Source organism: Hylobates moloch, unplaced genomic scaffold, assembly GCF_009828535.3.
Source record: "Hylobates moloch isolate HMO894 unplaced genomic scaffold, HMol_V3 SCAFFOLD_2, whole genome shotgun sequence".
Lineage (NCBI taxonomy): Eukaryota > Metazoa > Chordata > Mammalia > Primates > Hylobatidae > Hylobates > Hylobates moloch.
The window spans coordinates 109,927,357-109,946,972 of record NW_026652277.1 but is presented as its reverse complement, the minus strand read 5'-3'; positions in this window follow the sequence as shown (position 1 = coordinate 109,946,972).

Below are 19,616 nucleotides of genomic sequence, written 5' to 3'. Positions count from 1 at the left end.
AGGAAGAAGAGAAGGGTTTGGTCTTGCTGTCTCAGCGGTGGCAGAGTGAGAGAAAATCCACTTATAAGTGAACCTGTGCAGTTCAAACCTGTGTTATTTGAGGGTCAACTCTATACTAATATAAACCCTAGAAAATGAAAACCACAGAGAAAATAAAGATTGAAATAAATAAACAGAGCTTTAGTGATATGCAGAATCATATAGAAAAATCTAATATATTGGAGTTCCAGAGGGAAAAGGGAGAGAGACAGAGACAAAAAAAAAAAAAATGTTTGGAAGATTAATGGTCAAAACTTTTCCAAATGTGATGGAAAATATAAATCCACAAAGCAAAGAGGCCCAAGTAAACACTCCATGTAAAAACAGTAAGGTACCTCATAACTAAATTGCCAAACACAAGTAAAAACATCTTTAAAACAGCCAGAGGAAAAAGACATATTATGTATAGAGAAACACAAATAAAAATTACAGCCAACTTCTTGTCAGAAACTTTGCAAGACAGAAAAACTATAGCAATGCGTTTATATGTTGTAAAAACAAAACAAAACAAAAAACCTTGCCACCCTAGCAAATATACCCAGTACACATACCTTTCTGAAATAAAAACAAATAAAGACTCTTTCTGGAAATCAATAGCTGAAACTATTGCCAACAGACTTGCAATATAAGACCGGTTAAAGCAAGATCTTCAGGCAGAAATAACATGACACCAAACAGAAATTCAGATCTTCCCACAAAAATAATAGCCATATAGGTGGTTAGTATTTCCATGAATATAAAAAAGACATACTTTTCCATTTTTAATCTTTAAAACATAGTTGAATATTAAAAGCAAAAGGAATAACAATACATGCTATGCTGGGGTGGGGACTAACTGCCAGGGAAAGCAGATTTGGTCTACTTATAAACAATGACAAGCAAATATACATTCTAGATAGAATGCAGAGCAAAGAGATATAAACCTAAACAAAACGGTTTCAGAGAAGTCAACCATATTAAAAGATGAAGGGACAAGGAGTGTCATTAAATCATCACTTTCTACTCTGCATCTACTATCTTCTCATTATCATATTGTTCAGTGCATAAGAAAATGCCATAAAGATAACATTATTTTGACTCCAAAGCATTTGATATTAATGATGCCTTTATATTTTAATTAAGTCATGACTTGTAAAGTTCACAAAGATGTAAGAATGTGTTTCAGCATTAGTTGCTAAGATGCATATTAAAAAGTGTTACCTCATTTTTCACAAAAATAGACTAAAATTTTACACCAGCTTTAGAATAGAGTATATACTTTGAATGAAAAGGTAAGATGTCCACAGAGCACATTTTACATTTCAAAAAATAGAAAGGAAGAAAAAATCTTCAATTCATAAGAACAAATTAAAATAACCATTGGATAATTCAAACTGTGATTAATTGAGAGGCTTATATCCTTAGAAGCATAAGAAACTGCATTAAACTCCTATAGCTATTACCCTGAACCTGTAATTACATCAGCACATTTTTGCATTCTTTTAGGGATCATCACAGCATGAGAGAAAGGAGGAGTGGAGAAGGAAAGATAGTATTCATTACATTCTTCAGAATGTCTAACCATAGAGTAAACGAACAGATGATCGGAATGCCGTTCTGATAAGAACTTTTCCCATTTTTAACTACGTGGTCTTAGAATCCTTGAAAGACAATGTGACAGACTTAGGCATCAAGAGTATTTGGGCAAGCACAAATCCTCTTAATAAAATAAAAATATTTGAAAATAAAAGCAGAAAAACTGTATAACCAGGATTTTAGCCCTTGACATTATGTTTCTGTCACATTATGAAAACAACCTTGGAGCTAATCATATCAAAACCTTATAAAGACTCCCTACCATCAAAGGCATTTACATAAAATAATAACAATATAAAACACCAAAGCTCTAGTTCAAGCAAAACAATATGCAATTCTAATCTTCTTAGTTTAAAAACAAATCTGAATAAAGGTCATATCCAAGCTTTTCAATACACTTTCCACTGCACTATTTTAGAAAAATGAAAATTAGCAGTCAAAGCTGCACTTTGAGGAGATAGTAAAATATTGTATTTTGATATTAATTGATATGATAAATACATAAACACTTAGCTCTGATTATCTAAATAAATTTAATTATATTTATTAACATTAGTAACCTTCCTAGTACAGATTAAAATTGTTACATTTATTTGCACACAAGGAAAGGTAAGCAGTTTTCTCAGAACTACTCAATAAGCTATAATTATAGTTATTTATTTAGTGTTTATTATATATATGTGTGTGTTTGAAACATATATATGATATACATGTGTAAGAATGTGTTTATATATTAGTATGTTTATATACCATGTTGTATATGTAATATTATATGCATATACATATATATTTATAGTTGAGTGTGTATATATGTAGATACGATATCTAGCACTATAAGAATTGCAATATAATTAATCAAAATTATTAAGATTAAGGTTTTATCTAGGCTAGAATAGCACAGCATTGATATTATGTCATATCTCTCAAGTTCTTATTTAATCAAAATCACAAAAGAAAATACATCGTTAGGGCAATATGGATGTGAAATCTCTAGTGCTATAAAAAACACAAATCTAAAGGGTATAGAATCCTAAGCATGAGATTGGAATGTAGAATTGGGTATTTGAATTAGTGAATACAAAGTCAATAAATAAATATCAATTATATTTCTGTATACTAGAAGGAAACAAATAAAGGGTAAAATTCAGAAAAATACTGTTCTACTCATAATAACAAGAAAAATGATAAAACACTTAAGAATAATTTTAACCAAACCCATTTAATACTCTTATGCTGAAAATGATAAAACTTTGCTAAGATAAATTAATGAGTGTTACATACATTGAAAAATATCCAAAAGTTCCTAGATCAGAAGATTCAATATTCTTAAATTGATAACTATTATCCCAATGATAATTCAAGTATATTTTAAAATAGAAATTTACAAGCTATTTCTAAAATACATATGAAACTGCAGAGACTCTCAAACAGCCAAAACAATCTTGAAATAAAGGCAAAACAAAACACAAATTGTGTGATAAATGCTACCTGATTTTAAAGGTTACTAAAAAGGCAGTATAAGATTGACATAGGATAAACAAATAAGTCAAAGAAATAAAGTGTCTATTCCCATATTCAATAGAAAATGAAAAATATTTTCAACAAATAATGCTGAATATATACATACACATATATATGTATGTGTGTATATATGTGTGTGTGTGTGTGTGTGTATATATATAAACTTTGGGATCTACCTCACACCATATAGAATAATTGACTTAAGATGGATTATGCTTTAAACATAAAATCTAAAAAAGCTTGCAGAAGAAAACATAATGGAAATATCTTTGTGACACAGAGATAGACAAATGTTTCTAAGTTTATACACAGCAGTAAGTTTAAAAGAACAAAAGCAAACATAGACTTTTTGAAAAACAAAAGCACTTTCTCATCAAAAAACACTGCCAGGAAAAATAAATAGGTGAGTCACATATTGTGAAAGAAATACTTGCAAAGATATATGTAACAAAGGACTTATATTCAAAATATATAAATAGGTTGGGGGAGGTGGCTCACTTTTTTAATCCTAGCACCTTGGGAGGCTGAGGCGTGCAGATCACTTGAGGTCAAGAATTTTAGGCCAGCCTGTCCAAAATGGTGAAACACCGTCTCTATTAAAATAAAATAAATAAATAAGCTGGGCGTGGCAGTGGGCACTGTAATCCCAGCTACTCGGGAGGTTGAGGCAGGAGAATCACTTCAACCTGGGAGGTATAGGTTGCAGTGAGCCAAGATCACGCCACTGCATTCCAGCCTGGGCACCAGAAAGACTGTCTCAAAAAAAAAAAAATATATATATATATACATATATATATATATATATGTATATATCTACAAATAGTTTCTAAAACTGAAATAAATGCACACCCACTTCATAAGGAAGACTTACAGGTGGCCTAAAAGCACATTAATCATGGAACATCACTAATCATAAGGGAAATGCAAATTAGGACAACTAGAATCGCTGAAACAAACAAGCAAATATGATGATATGAAATGTTCATGTATATATGAACAGCTGCAACCCTCTAAAACATCACAGGTGGGAATGCAAAATATTAAAAACACCTAGAAGAGTGGCTTATCAGTTATTTTTCATATCAAACATATACCTACCTCTAACACTCAGTAGTTCTACTCAAGAGAAAACAAAATATATGCCCAAGGAGATATATGCCCAAATTATTTGCCCAAGAGAAATAAACGAATATATATATATATGTATGTTCCTAAAATGACTTATGTGATAGTATTTAAAGCAGTTTTATTCAATAGACAATGTTCATCAGCAGGACAGTGGACTAAGAAATCAGAGTATATTCTTACCATGGTATACTAATCAACAATTAAAAGGAATAAACTACTGTTACAGGCAATGATACGGTTAGGCTTTGTGTCCCAACCCAAATTTCATCTTGAATTATAATCCCCATAACCCCCATAGTCCCCATGTGTCAAGGGAGAGACCAAGTGGAGGTAATTGGATCATGGGGACAGTTTCCCGTATGCTGTTCTTTTGATAGTGAGTTCCCCTGAGATCTGAATCTGATAGTGTTATAAATATTCGGTAGCTCCTCCTGCTTTCATTCTCTCCCCTGCCACCCTGTGAAGAGGTGCCTTCTGCCATGATTGTAACTTTTTTGAGGCCTCCTCAGCCATGTAAACTGAGAGTCAATTAAACCTCTTTTCTTTATAAATTACCCATTCTTAGGCATTTATTTAAAGCAGTGTGAGAACAGACTAATACATGCAACAAGGTGGAGGAATCTCAGAGATATTTTGGGCTTGAGAAGCTGAGCACAAGTTAGTACTTAATGTATATTTCCATTTATAGACATTTCTAAAAAGGCAAAACTAAATTTTGGTGCAAATAATTAGAACTTTAGAGGTGAAGGTTGATTGGGAAGGGACAGAAAATGAGAAAAATGTACTTATATAAATAAGAGTGAGTTATCCGGATTTATGTGTTTTTCAAAACTCATAGAATTGGACACAAGATTTTTGTGCATTACTATAAATTAATTCACCTCAAAAAATAACTGTAAACAAAACACAATAAGAACAAAAATGAAATTCTAAGGATATAAAAATGCCAACAATTAAACACAAACTTGTATTTATTTAATTGCAAAAAGTGAAGAGTTCCAAACCTTTCCTCAGTCATCCTTCTAAAACAATTGTTGATTACCATTAACAGTTGGATATGTAAGTTTCTAAGACCTTTTTTTCAATTTTCTACTTGTACATATAATAATAATTTACTGAAGGCCAGGCTAGGTGGCTTACTGCTGTAATCCCAGCACTTTGGGAGGCCAAGGTGGGTGAATCACGAGGTCAGGAGTTTGAGGCCAGCCAGGCCAATATGGTGAAACCCTGTCTCTACTAAAAATAAAAAAATTGGCAGGGCATGGTGGCATGCGCCTGTAGTCCCAGCTACTCAGGAAGCTGAGGCAGAAGAATCACTTGAACCCAGGAAGCAGAGGTTGCAGTGAGCCGAGATTACAACACCGCACTCCCGCCTGGGAGACAGAGTGAGATTCCATCTCAAATAATAGTAATAATAATAATAATAATTTACTGAAATAGCATTATTTTCTGCATACTTTTTTAAAACTGGTATCCTTTGCTCAGCAACAGATCATATTTTAATTTTTGAAATGGCTCATCCTTTTAAATAGCTGAAAACTACTCCATAATATATACTATAGCTTATCTGGCTATTCTTTCTTTAATAAATGCTTAAGTTGTCTTCAGTATTTTACTTGCATAAACAATGCACTTTAACAATTTTGCATAGTTCAATTCCTAAAACTGTAACACTAGGTCATAAGTATACATATTTTAAATTATGATAACCTCTTGCTTATTGCCCAACAACTTTCACACCCACCAACAGAATGAGAGTGTGTCGTTTCTCATGAAATCATTACAACTGGTATAATGAGTAAAATTATATACTTGTCAGTGTAAAAAATATAATGGATGAAGACTCTCAGAAGAGATACCTAGAATGGTTGAAATGAGCTCCTATTTAAACTGTTTCCCAATCTTCTATTAGGTAGAATTTTGGTAAGAGATAAAATAATCATATAACATAGTTCTAACAAAATAATTGCTAGAGTTTCAATGCTTAGAGTCCCTTTATAAAAGATGTGTGGAGATTCATCTTTATAAAAATTGTCACAAGTTATCTAAACAATATATTCTAATGCTTTACACATTTCATAATTCTTCCCAATTCAGTGTGTTTGAGTGAAACTTAAACAAACTGCATTTGATATCAGTAATTATCTATTTAAAAAAAGAATGAAGTAAACTGCTACTCGTTTGAAAATCATTTGTATTTATATTTTCCTATATTCCCACATAACCAGCTATTTATTTATTAGGGATGTGTGAATGGTAAATTCTTCATTTGATTTGTTCATTTTAATTATGTATAAATAATTTAGCATGCAGGCTTCCAAACATGCAGAGCCAGTCCTCATCTTCTGCATATTCAATTTTCATATAAGCCAAAGCTGTAAACTTTACAATGATACTCTTAAATTTCATTTTTTATTTAAAATATAGTCCTTTTAGTTTATTAGCTAATAAAAGACTGTTACAACCTATTATATCAAGGCATTGTTCACAGTGGCTTCCATACTGTTTCTAACCTACTACGTGACACCCATCCCTTCCAACTTTGTAGACTTTCCAAATATCCCGCAGCACTGTAATATGAAGATTTCTCATCCTATCTTTCTAAAACCTCCATGGGTTCTTATTTCTCCTCATTATGTTTCAAGATGTCTGTGCATTTTTCTATATAATCTTTCTCTTATGGAGACTGTTTTTATAGCTTCAAATATCACGTCCCTGGGTACTATTTTACATATATACTTGTCATGATTTCCCATTCTAAAAATGCAGTAGGAGTAGGTGGATATCCCCCTGCCTACAAGTAATTCCTTTAGAACAGTGGTCCCCAAACTTTTTGGCACCAGGGACTTGTTTCATGGAAGAAAATTTTTCCACAGACCAGGTAGGGAGGATGGTTTGGGGATGATTGAAATGCATTATATTTATTGTGCACATTATTTAAATTATTATTCCGTTGTAATATATAAAGAAATTATTATACAACTTACCATAATATAGAATCAGTGGGATCCCTAAGGTTGTTTTTCTGCAACTAGATGATCCCATTTGGGGGTGATAGGAGACAGTGACAGATCACCAGGCACTAGATTCTCTTAAGAAGCATGCATCCAAGATCCCTCACATGTGCAGTTCATAATAGGTTTTGTGTTCCTACGGTAATCTAATGCTGTCATTAATCTGACAGGAAGCAAAGCTCAGGTGGTAATGCAAGCCATGGAGAGTAGCTGTAAATACAGATGAAGCTTTGTTACTGGTCTGTGGCCCAGGGTTTGCAGACCCCTGCTTTAAAATAGCCTGCTTCAATCACCTCCAAAACACATCCAAATGGAAATACAACGTTTTCTTATACTAACTTCACTTCCTCTTTTTTTCTGTTTACAGCACTGCATCTCATAGTCTTTATGATAGCTTTTACAATTTACTTTTATTTTGTTCTTTCTGCTCTCATTTTGCTGTCAAGGAACCGATTTATCTTAACCTATTTATCATCTCATCTCCAAGTAGACACCTTTACCTGTTTTATCTGTACAACATAAACGATAACCCTAGCTGCACTCTCCCTGCCCAAGTCTCATCCTTGTCTACCCTGCTTCAGCTACATATTTTTCATGAAAGTCTTCTTTGACCATGTTACTTCTTACTGAGTCCTTTCCCATCTGAATTCTGGTCATTCTTTCTACAGTAGATAGTTCCTTCATAACCTACAATTAAGAGTAAAGCATAATCTGGCACCTACAGTCACTAAAGTATGTGTCTACAGTTTCTCATGATCCAGGTTAACCTCAAGTATTTGTTTGTTTGTTTATTTATTTATTTTCAGAACTGTTTAGATTATCTGTCTCTTTAGTGGAAGTCCAGGATACTATGCGCACCTTAGTCATTTTCATTTTTTTTGCAATAAAGAGTTTAATTGATATGAGTTCTGACCCATGCAAGAAAACTGGAGTTATAGCACTCAAATCACTCTCCCTGAAGGCTCAAAGGCAAGATTTTGTATGGATAATTTGGTAGGTAGGTGGCTAGGGGATGAATGCTACTGATTGGCTGGGGATGAAGTCATAGGGGTGTGAAAAACAGTCCTCATGTGTTGAGCCACCTCTGGGTGAGACCACAGGACTGGCTGAGTAATGAGTCATGAGTCCCAGTGGTGTCAGTCTGAAAAATATCTCAAAAACCAATTTTCAGTTCCATGATAGTGATGTTATCTATAGGAACAACTGGGGAAGTCACAAATCTTGTGACTTCTGACCACATGACTCCTGAGCAGTAAAGGATTATAGAAACTATGCCTACATTTTAGCAGATTTCAGGTCCCTCCAATAATCTTATTTTTGCAGGCTTTTATTAATCTTAACAGAGGCAGTGTTTAGTCCTTGAGCAAGGAAGGGGTTAGTTTTAGGGGGGAACTATTATTATTTTTGCTTTCTAGTTAAACTATACACTAAATTTCTCCCAAAGTTAGCTCGGCCTACACCCAGGAATACCAAGGACAGCTTGAAGATCAGAAACAAGATGGAGATGACTATGTCACATTTCTCCAACTCTCTTAATTTTGCAAAGGTGGTTTCAATCCCTCCTTGGGCTTCAGCACACCTCACTCCTGAGTTGGGAGCCACAGAGATGGGAAAAGGCCCATGACTGCTCTAACATTTTCCTGTGATCAGGGGCATAGTTGGAATTGGACTTTCTCACAGAGTAAATGGAGTGAAACTTTTGCAGTTTTCTCTATGTATTCACAGGTGCCTGGCTGGGGTCCTAAGCTGTGCATAACAAAAACATTACTGAATTTATACACAGCTTTAATGCAGCATGTAAGTGAACAGTACACTATACAATAAATAATGAGCCCTAACATAATGAATGGAAGTCCTAGTTTCAGGAATCCCTGTGGAACTGACCTGAAGCCTTAAGGGATACAGGTGAATGACCTTGAGAACCAATCAGATATGGAATCATCAGCAGAGATTTAAAATGAGCAAATAAGATTGGGCTCTAGTAACAGTTATACTGTAGTTTCTCTTGAAACATAACTTTTTTTCTCTTCATTTTCCCATTTTTATCAAGTAAGAATCACAGTAGAACCAATTTATTTGCAAAATAAGTTCTAATTGTATTAGATTCAGCCTAATTGTTGGCATACAATGCAGTAAAAATAATTATTTGTCATATAAACTTTTTTTAATTGACTTTGCTGGGACTTTTATATTGGAATTTCAGATTAGGCCTTATAAAAGCCTCTATAGTCTAGCCAAGGATTTATTTGTGCCTGTAGATACCTATATGAATTTAAGATCTCTTATTGAGATCTCAGAATAACTTGGAGTTCCTGGATCCATCAGAAAATGACATTCTTTACTTACCACAGGCCAAGAACCATGTGCAGAACAAGGTACAAGGCCAGTTTCTCCAAAGGGCTTTTACCAGCTCCATAGGTCAACCTCCATTTCTCAAAGTGGCCTAAAAACATGTAATTCCAGTCAAAGCCATGGTAAAATAACCAGTGTCTCCAGCTGTGTCCTGTTACAAAAACAACAACAACAACAACAAAAAAAAACTGTATCTTATGCAACTTATGCAAATAACTGTATTGCCATAAGTTAAGAATACTCACAAATAGTTTCCAAATTCTGGAGAAATCAGGTAGAGAGAAAGAAATATGCTCCAGGTTTTGCTTGTAGGAGAATACTTTACTAAATTTCCGAAAAGCTAGTCCTGGTGCAGTGGCTCACACCTGGAATCCTAGCACTTTGGGAGGCCAAGATAGGTGGGTTGCTTGATTCCAGGAGTTTGAGACCAGCTGAGCAACATAGTGAAACCCTGCCTCTCAAAAACTACAAAAATTAGCCTGGCATGGTGGTGTGCACCTATAGTTTCAGCTACCTGGGAGGCTGAGGCAGGAGGATCGCTTGAACCCAGGAAGTTGAGGCTGTAGTGAGTGGTCATCCCACCACTGAATTCCAGCCTGGAAGACAGAATGAGGCTCTGTCTCAAAGTAAAAAAAAAAAAAAAAAGCTGTTAAGAGCTCAAAAGAAAAGTTTTCTTGACTCTGAAAAGCAAAACAATCGGCAACTTTTAGAACTAAAAGTTTTAAAAAGATTATTTCAGTCTTCTATTGGTTCAGTCCATGTGAGTAACTCCTATTCTGCTTGATATTCAGGAACACATCAGTGCTCTATGTGAGCCGTGAAAGTTTTTCCCTTTATTCAAATGGCACAATCTCCAACATTACTAGAAACCTGCATTCAAGAGCACCTGTCTTGGTCCTATAGCTGATTATGAAATAACTTTTTGTAAATGATCAAAGTAAAACAATTGTGGAGGACAAGTCTCAGAACAGCCATTGTTAATAACACAATTGACAAGGAAATTTGGTTATTTTTATGGCGTAGAACAATTTAACATAACAATCTTAAGTATCACTAATAACATACACTGAGACATATCAGAATTACAGGAATTTCATACAATTTTGGAACAGATACTAATAACATGTTTGTATAAATACAACTGAAAGAAAGCCAAATACTATTTCACACTTGAAAATACTTCCTGTATGATTCTAGCATACCAGAATAAGCCAAAAGTCTCTTTTGGACTTCAGAAGACCTAGTATCTCAAAGGGTTAATGAATTCAAAAGGGCTAAATTTAGAAGCTGAAATTTTGATTTTGGAAGTTTTATCAAATATTAAAGGTTTAAAACACTTGATATAACAAAATAGGACTAGAGGTCATTCATTTTGCTGAAGTGTTAATTCAGAAAATTTCAAAAAAGCAAAAAACTTTATGCATTGACAGAGGTGAGACTCAGCTTTCCAAACAAGACCCAATAAAGACAGAATGAAGCAAAACAAGTCTGTCTCTCCTTCCTCTTCCCTTTTTGTTTCCTTTTCTTGCAGTTTATTCAAAAGCAACAAAATTTTTCATTATCTCTCAATATTACATGAAAATCTTGTTTAAAAAAGAAAACCAGTCGGGTGTGGTGGCTGATGCCTGTAATCCCAGCACTTTGGGAGGCTAAGGCGGGTGAATCCCCTGAGGTCGGGAGTTTATGACCAGCCTGACCAACATGGAGAAACCCCATCTCTACTAAAAAAATTATATATAAAATTAGCCAGGCATAGTGGTGCATGCTTGTCACCCCAGCTACTCAGGAGGCGAGGCAGAAGAATAGCTTGAAACCATGAGGTGGAAGTTGCTGTGAGCTGAGATCGTGCCATTTCACTCCAACCTGGGCAACAAGAGCTAAACTCTGTCTCAAAAAAAAAAAGAAAAGAAAAAAAAGAAAACCAAATTTTGCTTCAATATATTAATATCATTAGCCTCTCATGCACGTGATCCGTGAAAAATCGCCCTCCAAAAATAATTGATGTTATGTTTACCTACCATCTTCCCATGAATGGAGTTAATGCTGCATCACTGCAGAAACTAGCCTGCTTAAATTTAATTCCTGAATGACCATACCAATAGACACTCTTGAGAGGCTGAATATATAAATGGACGATGACCAGACATATATGACAACAGAACTCTGACCCATAAGCTCTGTAGAAACCTTCAAAGAAAGCTCATGACCTAGTCAATGACTGCCAACTTCCTTACTTTTTAACCCTGCTTCTAACTCAGGGACAACCAGAGAAAACCAATAGTCTGCCCTAGTCAATCACATAGAATGTCCTGCTTTTAGTTAGCTAGTCAGCTCCCATGCCACTATTCTCTAACCAGAGCACACTTAAAACCTTTTCTCTCTCTCTTTTCTCTCTATCTCTCTCTCTCTCTCCTCTCTCTATCTCTCTCTCTCTCTCTCTCTCCACTCGAAAGCTTTTCCCTGCCTATCTTGGAATCTTTGCCAAATGCAAGTCATGGTGTTTGACTCCCTAGCTATAGCAAGCTCTGAATAAATAGCCTTTGTTTGTTCTCGTTTGGTTGATTTTTATTTCTACACTCTCAAATAATTTGTTTTTGACATTTGTTCAATCAAAATTGAAATATTTTGCAAGTGATGGCAAGTTTATCTCTGTTTACTCATCCAGAGTGTCATAGTTGGTTCAGCATGGTCTAACAAATTACCATAGACTGAATCGTTAAAACAACATTTATTTTTCACAGTTTCAGAGGCTGGGAAGCCCAATGTCAAGGTGCTAGCAGATCTGGTGTCCAGTGAGAACCTGCCTCCTGATTTGCAGATGGCTGTGTTCTTGTATCCTCACTTGTGAGAGACCTTTGTAGAGAGCAACTGGGGCCTCTTTTACATATGATCTTAGTCAAAAGGCAGAATAGCAATTGTGGCCTCTTTTATGAGGACATTAATCCTATTCATAAAGGTTCCAACCCTCATGACGTAATTACCTCTAAAAGGCCATACCTTCTGTTACAACATATTGAAGTTTAGGATTCAACATATGATTTTTTTTTTTTTTTAGGGAATCAAACATTCAGTCCATAACAAAGAGAAACGTTGAATCATTGAAGTTATCAGTGTTTATCCATTGCCAATGATATGTGTTAGGCCATGCTTTTCATCCTTGGATCAAACTGTTTGTAGAACAACTGTTATTATGGATACAACTGTATTTGTGGGCCATGAGTATTACATATGGAAGAATTACTAAGCCTGAATATATCACTTTAGATTAGGAAGGGGAAAATGGACACATCTGCACAGGTCACTACTAGGAAGTTTAACAATATCACCTCATTATTGGTTCTTGCTGTTAAAGATTTCCAGAATTTTCCAGGTGCCAAGGCTGGAAACACATACTTTTTCCTTCTGAATGTTCAATTCTGAAATCACAGAACCACTACAGGCCTGGGGAAAGCTGCAATCAATACCCTTTTTCAATCTGCACTTTCGGTGAACACAATTTAGCAAGGGTACACAAGCAAAGCATTTTCTGATCTGAAAACAATAGGAACACAGAGAAATAATGCTGTATCTATGTCTCCACTGATATCCTGAAAGAGCATTTTAATTTTGCAGCCAGCCATGTGTAATTCGAGTGTGACACATTAACAAATGGATGGCTGGTCCATCTTCTTGGCTTCCTGTCAGGAACTGGCTCTTCTGATGCCTTTGGGCATGTCAGAGGGAACTTTAGCCTATTCAGAGCTGCATCTGAAGGAATTAGGGGACAAAAATGTGGACTGATGAGGACAGCAGCTGTAAGGCAGAAAAATTAATAGTCTCATAGAAAACAATATGCAATGTAGTAAATCATGGGGAAATTGACATTTTACTTAGTTCCTCAGAACTATTTTAAATATAGAGTGTTAAAATTATCATTGAGTTTATTGAACTTAACTTCTGCCAGAATTTAAAAATAAGTAAATCAAATGGAATGCCAAACTGTAATTGGATTTCTATTGTATGTATTCTGTATAACATTGAGTTGCTCTGGGAATATTAGAGCTGATGTAATTAACCTGAGCTTCTCTTAAATGCCTTCCAGAGAGAAGCTGCAGAGAGAGTGGAGAGAACATGTCGCCAAGATTGCCTAGGATATACATAGCTTCCAAGTTCCTCTCAAAGTAGAAATCTATTTAACCATGATTCCAAGCAGGATACATCTCTTCACACCACAGCAGGGTTGTGACAGCCCCTCCCAGCCTCAACTTGCCCACTTGCAAGAAGCAATAACTCCACAGGGATTTCTTAGGTTGGAAAAGCGAAAACAGAAACAGGGACCCAGACTGCAGCAGAACTTAGTTGTGATCACACTGTTCAAGGGTTATCACTAGTTTCTCAATGATAAAGCATCATTAATTGGTGTTAGAACCATGTGCTTATAATTTATTTTTACAATGTGCACATTAAGCCAAATCTGCTTTTCTTTATAAGTGGCTAGCCTGTCATTTCTAACAATTTTTAACTCATTTTTAGACATTTTAAAAACACCCCTTCAGATATTGTTAAATATGGATACTGAAGTCAGCTACAATTTACCTGAATGATGATTTGCATGATTCTGCTGACTAGAATAGCTAAAACCAAAAGTCTTTTAGAGTGGTATTTTGGAGAAATTTATTTCCATTCACATATGCTACAAACAGCAACTAGACCATGCATCAAATTATTCTTATTGCCAGCACCCTGTTTTAGTCATCAGTGAATTTAACATATTTATCAAAATAATGTATAGATGAATTAATTTCTTCACATATAATGTGTGTATATATATATATATATATATGAAAAAGGCAGAAGTAGATTCAGATTTAGAATTTTATGGTCATATAAAATGATTATGTATTTGTTACTACTACTTGAAGGCCTCAGGGTGAAGAATACTCTAAGAATCTCAAATAAATTTGTTTTCTAAGAATTAAACTTTCCATTGTAATTGGAAAAGTTAGCCTATACTAAAAGCACCAATACTTTTAAACTGTTAGATACAGTTGTTTGTGAGTTTCTAATTAAGCAATCAGAATAGAGCCCCCAACATATGACTTAAAAAACAGAGAAACATGATATGGGGAAGTTTAAAATGCAGATTCCCAGGATCCTTTCCAATTGGTTCTGATTCAGTGGGTCTGGGTGAAGCCAGGAAGCTGAATTATTAACATATTTGGTAATTCCGATGCTAGTACCTAGAACTTCACTTTGAAAAACCCTGATCTAAGCAAATGTAAGTTATATTTAAGTTATAGAAAGTTAATTTGGGTAGGGATCATCATGGCAGGAGGCAGGCAGGACTAGATTGCTGCTTTGGACAGAGCAGTGTGTGGGAGCTCACATTGTGAATTTTAGCTTCAGATCAACTGCAAGAACAAACCAGCAATCCCGAGAGGACCCACAGACCCTCTAAAGGATGCAGACTGCTCCTGCAGTACCCCGGAGACCCCAAACAAAACTGAGTTCCCCAACTGTGGTAGTGGGAAAGGGAGACACTCCTCTCCCAAACACACACTCCCACTGGAGAAACTGAAGGTCTGTTTGCCAGAAAAGTTTCCAACTTTACCTGGAGCTGAGTCAATTTGGAGACCTGAGCAAAATACAGGGGTAGAGGAAGCAGCAGAAAGGCCCTGATAGCTCGCTAAGTCCTCTAACAGGCCATTCCTGCCTGGCACCACAGGGATCCAACACAGGAGAGGGGCAGGGGGGAAAAACTACACAGGCAGAAGCACATCTCTAGCTGAACTTTGCAACAATTTGAACAGGATGAGAAGCCTCCTGGCCAGAACTCGGGGGAGGGAGCAGATCCACTGTGTAGACTCCACAGGTTAGGGAAGAACCAAGCCCTTTTCTTTTGTAGCTGGGAGGCAGATAGCCTAGGCAGGTTTTCAAACTCATGCTCCTTGCCTGGAAATGGACTGCGGGATGTTGGGGGGGCCACAGTGTGAGTGAGACTGGCCCTTTGGTTTGTGTGGGAGTTGGGTGAGGCCTATGACTGCTGGCTCTCCCCCACTTCCCTGACAACCTGCATGACTCAGCAGAGGCAGCCATAATCCTCCTAGGTAGACAACTCCAGTGACCTGGGAATCTCACCCCCATACCCCACAGCAGCCCCAGCAAGACCTGCCCAAGAAGAGCCTGAGCTCAGACATGCCCAGCCCCACCCCCACCTGATGGTCCTTCCCTATCCACCCTAGTAGCGAAGACAATGGACATATAATCTTGGGAGTTCTAGAGCCCTGCCCACCACCAGTTCCTCCCCATACTACCACAGCTGATGCTGTGTGGAAAGCACCACCTCCTGGCAGGAGGTCAACCAGCACAAAAATAGAGCATTAAACCACCAAAGCTAAAAATCCTCCTGGAATCCATTGCATCACCCCCCACCACCTCCACTGGAACAGGCACTTGTATCCACAGCTGAGAGACCCAAGGACGGTTCACATCACAGGACTCTGTGCAGACAACCCCCAGTACCAGCTCAGAACTGGGTAGATTCACTGGGTGGCTAGACCCAGAGGAGAGACAACAATACTGCAGTTTGGCTCACAGGAAGTTACATCTATAGGAAAAGGGGGATAGTGTTACATCAAGGGAACACCACATGGGACAAAAGAATCAGAACAACAACCTTCAGCCCTAGACCTTCCCTCTGACAAAGCCTACCCAAATGAGAAGGAACCAGAAAACCAAGCTTGTTAATATTACAAAATGAGGCTCCTCAACACTCCCAAAAAATCACACTAGTTCACCAGCAATGAATCCAAGCTGAGAAGAAATTGCTGATTTACCTGAAAAAGAATTCAGGAGGTTAGTTATTAAGCTGCTCAGGGAGGGACCAGAGAAAGGTAAAGTCCAATGCAAGGAAATCCAAAAAATGATACAAGAAGTGAAAGAGGAGAAATATTCAAGGAAATAGATAGCTTAAAGAAAAATAAAAATAAAAATTTCAGAAAACTTTGGAAATACTTTTAGAAATGCGAAATACTCTGGAAAGTCTCACAAACAGAATTGAACAAGTAGAAGAAAGAAATTCAGAGCTCAAAGACCAGGTCTTCGAATTAACCCAAACCAACAAAGACAAAGAAAAAAGAATAAGAAAATATGAACAAAGTCTCCAAGAAGTCTGGGATTATGTTAAACAATCAAAGCTAAGAAAATCGCTGTTCCTGAGGAAGAGGAGAATTCTAAAAGCTTGGAAAACATATTTAGGGGAATAATCGAGGAAAACTTCCCCAGCCACTCTAGAGACCTAAACATCCAAATACAAGAAGCACAAAGAACACCTAGGAAAATCATCACAAAGAGATCTCCACCTAAGCACATCGTCATCAGGTTATCTAAAGTGAGGATGAAGGAAAGAATCTTAAAAGCTGTGAGACAGAAGCACCAGGTAACCTATAAAGGAAAACCTATCAGCAGATTTCTCAGCGGAAACCATAAAAGCTAGAAAGGATTGGGGCCCTGTCTTCAGCCTCCTTAAACAAAACAATTATTAACCAAGAATTTTGTATCCAGTGAAACTAAGCATCGTATATGAAGGAAAGATACAGTCTTTTTCAGACAAACAAGTGCTGAGAGAATTCACCTTTACCAAGCCACTACTACAAGAACTGCTAAAAGGAGGTCTAAATCTTGAAATAAATCCTGGAAACACATCAAAATAGAACCTCTTTAAAGCATAAATCACACAGGACCTATAAAACAAAAATACACATTAAAAAGCAAAAACAAAGAAAACAAAATACACAGGCAACAAAGAGCATGATGAATGCAATAGTGCCTCACATTCCAATGCTTAACATTGAATGTAAACGGCTTAAATGCTCCAATTAAAAGATACAGAACCGCAGAATGGATAAGAACTCACCAACCAACCATCCGCTGCCTTCAGGAGACTGGTCTAACACATAAGGACTCACATAAACTAAAAGGGTTGGAAACAGGCATTTCATGCAAATGGACACTGAAAGCCAACAGGTATAGCTATTTTTATATCAGACAAAATAAACTTTAAAACAACAGCAGTTAAAAGAGACAAAGAGGGACTTTATATAATGGTAAAAGGTCTTGTCTAACAGGAAAATATCACAATACTAAACCTGTATGCCCCTAACACTGGAGATCCCAAATTCATAAAACAATTATTAATAAACCTAAGAAATGAAACAGACAGCAATATAATAATAGTGGGGGACTTCAATACTCCACTGACAGCACTAGACAGATCATCAAGACAGAAAGTCAACAAATAAACAATGGATTTAAACTATACCTTGGAACAAATGGACTTAACAGATATGTACAGAACATTTCATCCAACAACTGCAGACTACACATTCTATTCAACAATGCATGGAACTTTCTCCAAGAGAGACCATGTGATAGGCCATAAAATGAGTCTCAATAAATTTAAGAAAATTAAAATTATATCAAGCACTCTCTCAGACCACAGTGGGATAAAAACTGGAAATCGACTCCAAAAATCAGCTCCAAAAACATCCTTCAAAACCATGCAAACACTTGGAAATTTAAAAACCTGCTCTTGAAGGAGCATTGGGTCAAAAGCCAAATCAAGGGGGAAATTTCAAAATTCTTCAAAATGAACGACAATAATGACAAAACCTATCAAAACCTTTGGGATACAGCAAATGTCGTACTAAGAAGAAAGTTCATAGCCCTAAACGCCTACATCAAAATGACTGAAAGAGTAAAAATTGACACTCTAAGGTCGCACCTCAAGGAGCTAGAGAAACAAGAACAAATGAAACTGAAACCTAGCAGAAGACAGGAAATAACTAAAAGCAGAGCAGAAATAAATGAAATTGAAACAAAAAATTACAAAAGATAAATGAAACAAAAGCCTGGTTCTTTGAAAAGATAAATAAAATTGATAGACCATTGGCAAGAGTAGCCAAGAAATGAAGAGAGAAAATCCAAATAACCTCACTAAGAAACGAAACGGGAGATATTACAACTGACACTACTGAAATACAAAAGATTATTCAAGGCTACAAGGAACACCTTTATGCACATAAACTAGAAAACATAGAAGAGATAGATAAACTGGAAAAATACAACCCTCTTAGCTTAAATCAGGAAGAATTAGATACACTGAAAAGACCAATAACAAGCAACAAGATTGAAATGGTAATTTAAAAAATGCCAACAAGAAAATGTCCAGGACCAGATGGATTCACATCAGATTTCTACCAGACATTCAAAGAATTGGTACCAATCCTTCTGACACTATTCCATAAGATAGAGAAAGAAGGAACCCTCTCTATTTCATTCTATGAAGCCAGCATCACCCTAATATCAAAACCAGGATATGATATAATCAAAAAAGAAAACTACAGATCAATATGTTTGATGAAAATAGATGCCAAAATACCTAACAGAATATTAGCTAACCAAATCCAACAACGTATCAAAAGATAATCTACCATGATCAAGTGGGTTTCATACCAGGGATGCAGGGATGGTTTAACATATACAAGTCAGTAAATGTGATATACCACATAAACAGAATTAGAAACAAAAATCACATGATCATTTCAGTAGATTCAGGAAAAGCATTCAACAAAATCCAGAATTCCTTTATTATTAAAACTCTCAGCAAAATTGGCATACAAGGGACATACCTTAAAGTAATAAAAATAATCTATGACAAACCCACAGCCAACATAATACTGAATGGGGAAAAGTTGAAAGCATTACCTCCGAGAACTGGAACAAGACAAGGATGCCCACTCTCACCACACCTCTTCAACATAGTACTGGAAGTCCTAGCCAGAGCAATCACACAAGAGAAAGAAATAAAGGACATTCAAATCGGTAAAGATGAAGTCAAACTGTCACTGTTCACTGACGATATGATTGTTTACCTTGAAAACCCTAAGGACTCCTCCAGAAAGCTCCTAGAACTGATAAAAGAATTCAGCAAAGTTTCTGGATACAAGA